This window comes from Pongo pygmaeus, chromosome 1, assembly GCF_028885625.2.
Source record: "Pongo pygmaeus isolate AG05252 chromosome 1, NHGRI_mPonPyg2-v2.0_pri, whole genome shotgun sequence".
NCBI classification, from domain to species: Eukaryota; Metazoa; Chordata; class Mammalia; order Primates; family Hominidae; genus Pongo; species Pongo pygmaeus.
The window spans coordinates 5,001-10,000 of record NC_072373.2 but is presented as its reverse complement, the minus strand read 5'-3'; positions in this window follow the sequence as shown (position 1 = coordinate 10,000).

Here is a 5,000-nt window from a genome sequence, read left to right as displayed (position 1 = left end):
GGGTTAGGGTTAGGGTTAGGGTTAGGGTTAGGGTTAGGGTTAGGGTTAGGGTTAGGGTTAGGGTTAGGGTTAGGGTTAGGGTTAGGGTTAGGGTTAGGGTTAGGGTTAGGGTTAGGGTTAGGGTTAGGGTTAGGGTTAGGGTTAGGGTTAGGGTTAGGGTTAGGGTTAGGGTTAGGGTTAGGGTTAGGGTTAGGGTTAGGGTTAGGGTTAGGGTTAGGGTTAGGGTTAGGGTTAGGGTTAGGGTTAGGGTTAGGGTTAGGGTTAGGGTTAGGGTTAGGGTTAGGGTTAGGGTTAGGGTTAGGGTTAGGGTTAGGGTTAGGGTTAGGGTTAGGGTTAGGGTTAGGGTTAGGGTTAGGGTTAGGGTTAGGGTTAGGGTTAGGGTTAGGGTTAGGGTTAGGGTTAGGGTTAGGGTTAGGGTTAGGGTTAGGGTTAGGGTTAGGGTTAGGGTTAGGGTTAGGGTTAGGGTTAGGGTTAGGGTTAGGGTTAGGGTTAGGGTTAGGGTTAGGGTTAGGGTTAGGGTTAGGGTTAGGGTTAGGGTTAGGGTTAGGGTTAGGGTTAGGGTTAGGGTTAGGGTTAGGGTTAGGGTTAGGGTTAGGGTTAGGGTTAGGGTTAGGGTTAGGGTTAGGGTTAGGGTTAGGGTTAGGGTTAGGGTTAGGGTTAGGGTTAGGGTTAGGGTTAGGGTTAGGGTTAGGGTTAGGGTTAGGGTTAGGGTTAGGGTTAGGGTTAGGGTTAGGGTTAGGGTTAGGGTTAGGGTTAGGGTTAGGGTTAGGGTTAGGGTTAGGGTTAGGGTTAGGGTTAGGGTTAGGGTTAGGGTTAGGGTTAGGGTTAGGGTTAGGGTTAGGGTTAGGGTTAGGGTTAGGGTTAGGGTTAGGGTTAGGGTTAGGGTTAGGGTTAGGGTTAGGGTTAGGGTTAGGGTTAGGGTTAGGGTTAGGGTTAGGGTTAGGGTTAGGGTTAGGGTTAGGGTTAGGGTTAGGGTTAGGGTTAGGGTTAGGGTTAGGGTTAGGGTTAGGGTTAGGGTTAGGGTTAGGGTTAGGGTTAGGGTTAGGGTTAGGGTTAGGGTTAGGGTTAGGGTTAGGGTTAGGGTTAGGGTTAGGGTTAGGGTTAGGGTTAGGGTTAGGGTTAGGGTTAGGGTTAGGGTTAGGGTTAGGGTTAGGGTTAGGGTTAGGGTTAGGGTTAGGGTTAGGGTTAGGGTTAGGGTTAGGGTTAGGGTTAGGGTTAGGGTTAGGGTTAGGGTTAGGGTTAGGGTTAGGGTTAGGGTTAGGGTTAGGGTTAGGGTTAGGGTTAGGGTTAGGGTTAGGGTTAGGGTTAGGGTTAGGGTTAGGGTTAGGGTTAGGGTTAGGGTTAGGGTTAGGGTTAGGGTTAGGGTTAGGGTTAGGGTTAGGGTTAGGGTTAGGGTTAGGGTTAGGGTTAGGGTTAGGGTTAGGGTTAGGGTTAGGGTTAGGGTTAGGGTTAGGGTTAGGGTTAGGGTTAGGGTTAGGGTTAGGGTTAGGGTTAGGGTTAGGGTTAGGGTTAGGGTTAGGGTTAGGGTTAGGGTTAGGGTTAGGGTTAGGGTTAGGGTTAGGGTTAGGGTTAGGGTTAGGGTTAGGGTTAGGGTTAGGGTTAGGGTTAGGGTTAGGGTTAGGGTTAGGGTTAGGGTTAGGGTTAGGGTTAGGGTTAGGGTTAGGGTTAGGGTTAGGGTTAGGGTTAGGGTTAGGGTTAGGGTTAGGGTTAGGGTTAGGGTTAGGGTTAGGGTTAGGGTTAGGGTTAGGGTTAGGGTTAGGGTTAGGGTTAGGGTTAGGGTTAGGGTTAGGGTTAGGGTTAGGGTTAGGGTTAGGGTTAGGGTTAGGGTTAGGGTTAGGGTTAGGGTTAGGGTTAGGGTTAGGGTTAGGGTTAGGGTTAGGGTTAGGGTTAGGGTTAGGGTTAGGGTTAGGGTTAGGGTTAGGGTTAGGGTTAGGGTTAGGGTTAGGGTTAGGGTTAGGGTTAGGGTTAGGGTTAGGGTTAGGGTTAGGGTTAGGGTTAGGGTTAGGGTTAGGGTTAGGGTTAGGGTTAGGGTTAGGGTTAGGGTTAGGGTTAGGGTTAGGGTTAGGGTTAGGGTTAGGGTTAGGGTTAGGGTTAGGGTTAGGGTTAGGGTTAGGGTTAGGGTTAGGGTTAGGGTTAGGGTTAGGGTTAGGGTTAGGGTTAGGGTTAGGGTTAGGGTTAGGGTTAGGGTTAGGGTTAGGGTTAGGGTTAGGGTTAGGGTTAGGGTTAGGGTTAGGGTTAGGGTTAGGGTTAGGGTTAGGGTTAGGGTTAGGGTTAGGGTTAGGGTTAGGGTTAGGGTTAGGGTTAGGGTTAGGGTTAGGGTTAGGGTTAGGGTTAGGGTTAGGGTTAGGGTTAGGGTTAGGGTTAGGGTTAGGGTTAGGGTTAGGGTTAGGGTTAGGGTTAGGGTTAGGGTTAGGGTTAGGGTTAGGGTTAGGGTTAGGGTTAGGGTTAGGGTTAGGGTTAGGGTTAGGGTTAGGGTTAGGGTTAGGGTTAGGGTTAGGGTTAGGGTTAGGGTTAGGGTTAGGGTTAGGGTTAGGGTTAGGGTTAGGGTTAGGGTTAGGGTTAGGGTTAGGGTTAGGGTTAGGGTTAGGGTTAGGGTTAGGGTTAGGGTTAGGGTTAGGGTTAGGGTTAGGGTTAGGGTTAGGGTTAGGGTTAGGGTTAGGGTTAGGGTTAGGGTTAGGGTTAGGGTTAGGGTTAGGGTTAGGGTTAGGGTTAGGGTTAGGGTTAGGGTTAGGGTTAGGGTTAGGGTTAGGGTTAGGGTTAGGGTTAGGGTTAGGGTTAGGGTTAGGGTTAGGGTTAGGGTTAGGGTTAGGGTTAGGGTTAGGGTTAGGGTTAGGGTTAGGGTTAGGGTTAGGGTTAGGGTTAGGGTTAGGGTTAGGGTTAGGGTTAGGGTTAGGGTTAGGGTTAGGGTTAGGGTTAGGGTTAGGGTTAGGGTTAGGGTTAGGGTTAGGGTTAGGGTTAGGGTTAGGGTTAGGGTTAGGGTTAGGGTTAGGGTTAGGGTTAGGGTTAGGGTTAGGGTTAGGGTTAGGGTTAGGGTTAGGGTTAGGGTTAGGGTTAGGGTTAGGGTTAGGGTTAGGGTTAGGGTTAGGGTTAGGGTTAGGGTTAGGGTTAGGGTTAGGGTTAGGGTTAGGGTTAGGGTTAGGGTTAGGGTTAGGGTTAGGGTTAGGGTTAGGGTTAGGGTTAGGGTTAGGGTTAGGGTTAGGGTTAGGGTTAGGGTTAGGGTTAGGGTTAGGGTTAGGGTTAGGGTTAGGGTTAGGGTTAGGGTTAGGGTTAGGGTTAGGGTTAGGGTTAGGGTTAGGGTTAGGGTTAGGGTTAGGGTTAGGGTTAGGGTTAGGGTTAGGGTTAGGGTTAGGGTTAGGGTTAGGGTTAGGGTTAGGGTTAGGGTTAGGGTTAGGGTTAGGGTTAGGGTTAGGGTTAGGGTTAGGGTTAGGGTTAGGGTTAGGGTTAGGGTTAGGGTTAGGGTTAGGGTTAGGGTTAGGGTTAGGGTTAGGGTTAGGGTTAGGGTTAGGGTTAGGGTTAGGGTTAGGGTTAGGGTTAGGGTTAGGGTTAGGGTTAGGGTTAGGGTTAGGGTTAGGGTTAGGGTTAGGGTTAGGGTTAGGGTTAGGGTTAGGGTTAGGGTTAGGGTTAGGGTTAGGGTTAGGGTTAGGGTTAGGGTTAGGGTTAGGGTTAGGGTTAGGGTTAGGGTTAGGGTTAGGGTTAGGGTTAGGGTTAGGGTTAGGGTTAGGGTTAGGGTTAGGGTTAGGGTTAGGGTTAGGGTTAGGGTTAGGGTTAGGGTTAGGGTTAGGGTTAGGGTTAGGGTTAGGGTTAGGGTTAGGGTTAGGGTTAGGGTTAGGGTTAGGGTTAGGGTTAGGGTTAGGGTTAGGGTTAGGGTTAGGGTTAGGGTTAGGGTTAGGGTTAGGGTTAGGGTTAGGGTTAGGGTTAGGGTTAGGGTTAGGGTTAGGGTTAGGGTTAGGGTTAGGGTTAGGGTTAGGGTTAGGGTTAGGGTTAGGGTTAGGGTTAGGGTTAGGGTTAGGGTTAGGGTTAGGGTTAGGGTTAGGGTTAGGGTTAGGGTTAGGGTTAGGGTTAGGGTTAGGGTTAGGGTTAGGGTTAGGGTTAGGGTTAGGGTTAGGGTTAGGGTTAGGGTTAGGGTTAGGGTTAGGGTTAGGGTTAGGGTTAGGGTTAGGGTTAGGGTTAGGGTTAGGGTTAGGGTTAGGGTTAGGGTTAGGGTTAGGGTTAGGGTTAGGGTTAGGGTTAGGGTTAGGGTTAGGGTTAGGGTTAGGGTTAGGGTTAGGGTTAGGGTTAGGGTTAGGGTTAGGGTTAGGGTTAGGGTTAGGGTTAGGGTTAGGGTTAGGGTTAGGGTTAGGGTTAGGGTTAGGGTTAGGGTTAGGGTTAGGGTTAGGGTTAGGGTTAGGGTTAGGGTTAGGGTTAGGGTTAGGGTTAGGGTTAGGGTTAGGGTTAGGGTTAGGGTTAGGGTTAGGGTTAGGGTTAGGGTTAGGGTTAGGGTTAGGGTTAGGGTTAGGGTTAGGGTTAGGGTTAGGGTTAGGGTTAGGGTTAGGGTTAGGGTTAGGGTTAGGGTTAGGGTTAGGGTTAGGGTTAGGGTTAGGGTTAGGGTTAGGGTTAGGGTTAGGGTTAGGGTTAGGGTTAGGGTTAGGGTTAGGGTTAGGGTTAGGGTTAGGGTTAGGGTTAGGGTTAGGGTTAGGGTTAGGGTTAGGGTTAGGGTTAGGGTTAGGGTTAGGGTTAGGGTTAGGGTTAGGGTTAGGGTTAGGGTTAGGGTTAGGGTTAGGGTTAGGGTTAGGGTTAGGGTTAGGGTTAGGGTTAGGGTTAGGGTTAGGGTTAGGGTTAGGGTTAGGGTTAGGGTTAGGGTTAGGGTTAGGGTTAGGGTTAGGGTTAGGGTTAGGGTTAGGGTTAGGGTTAGGGTTAGGGTTAGGGTTAGGGTTAGGGTTAGGGTTAGGGTTAGGGTTAGGGTTAGGGTTAGGGTTAGGGTTAGGGTTAGGGTTAGGGTTAGGGTTAGGGTTAGGGTTAGG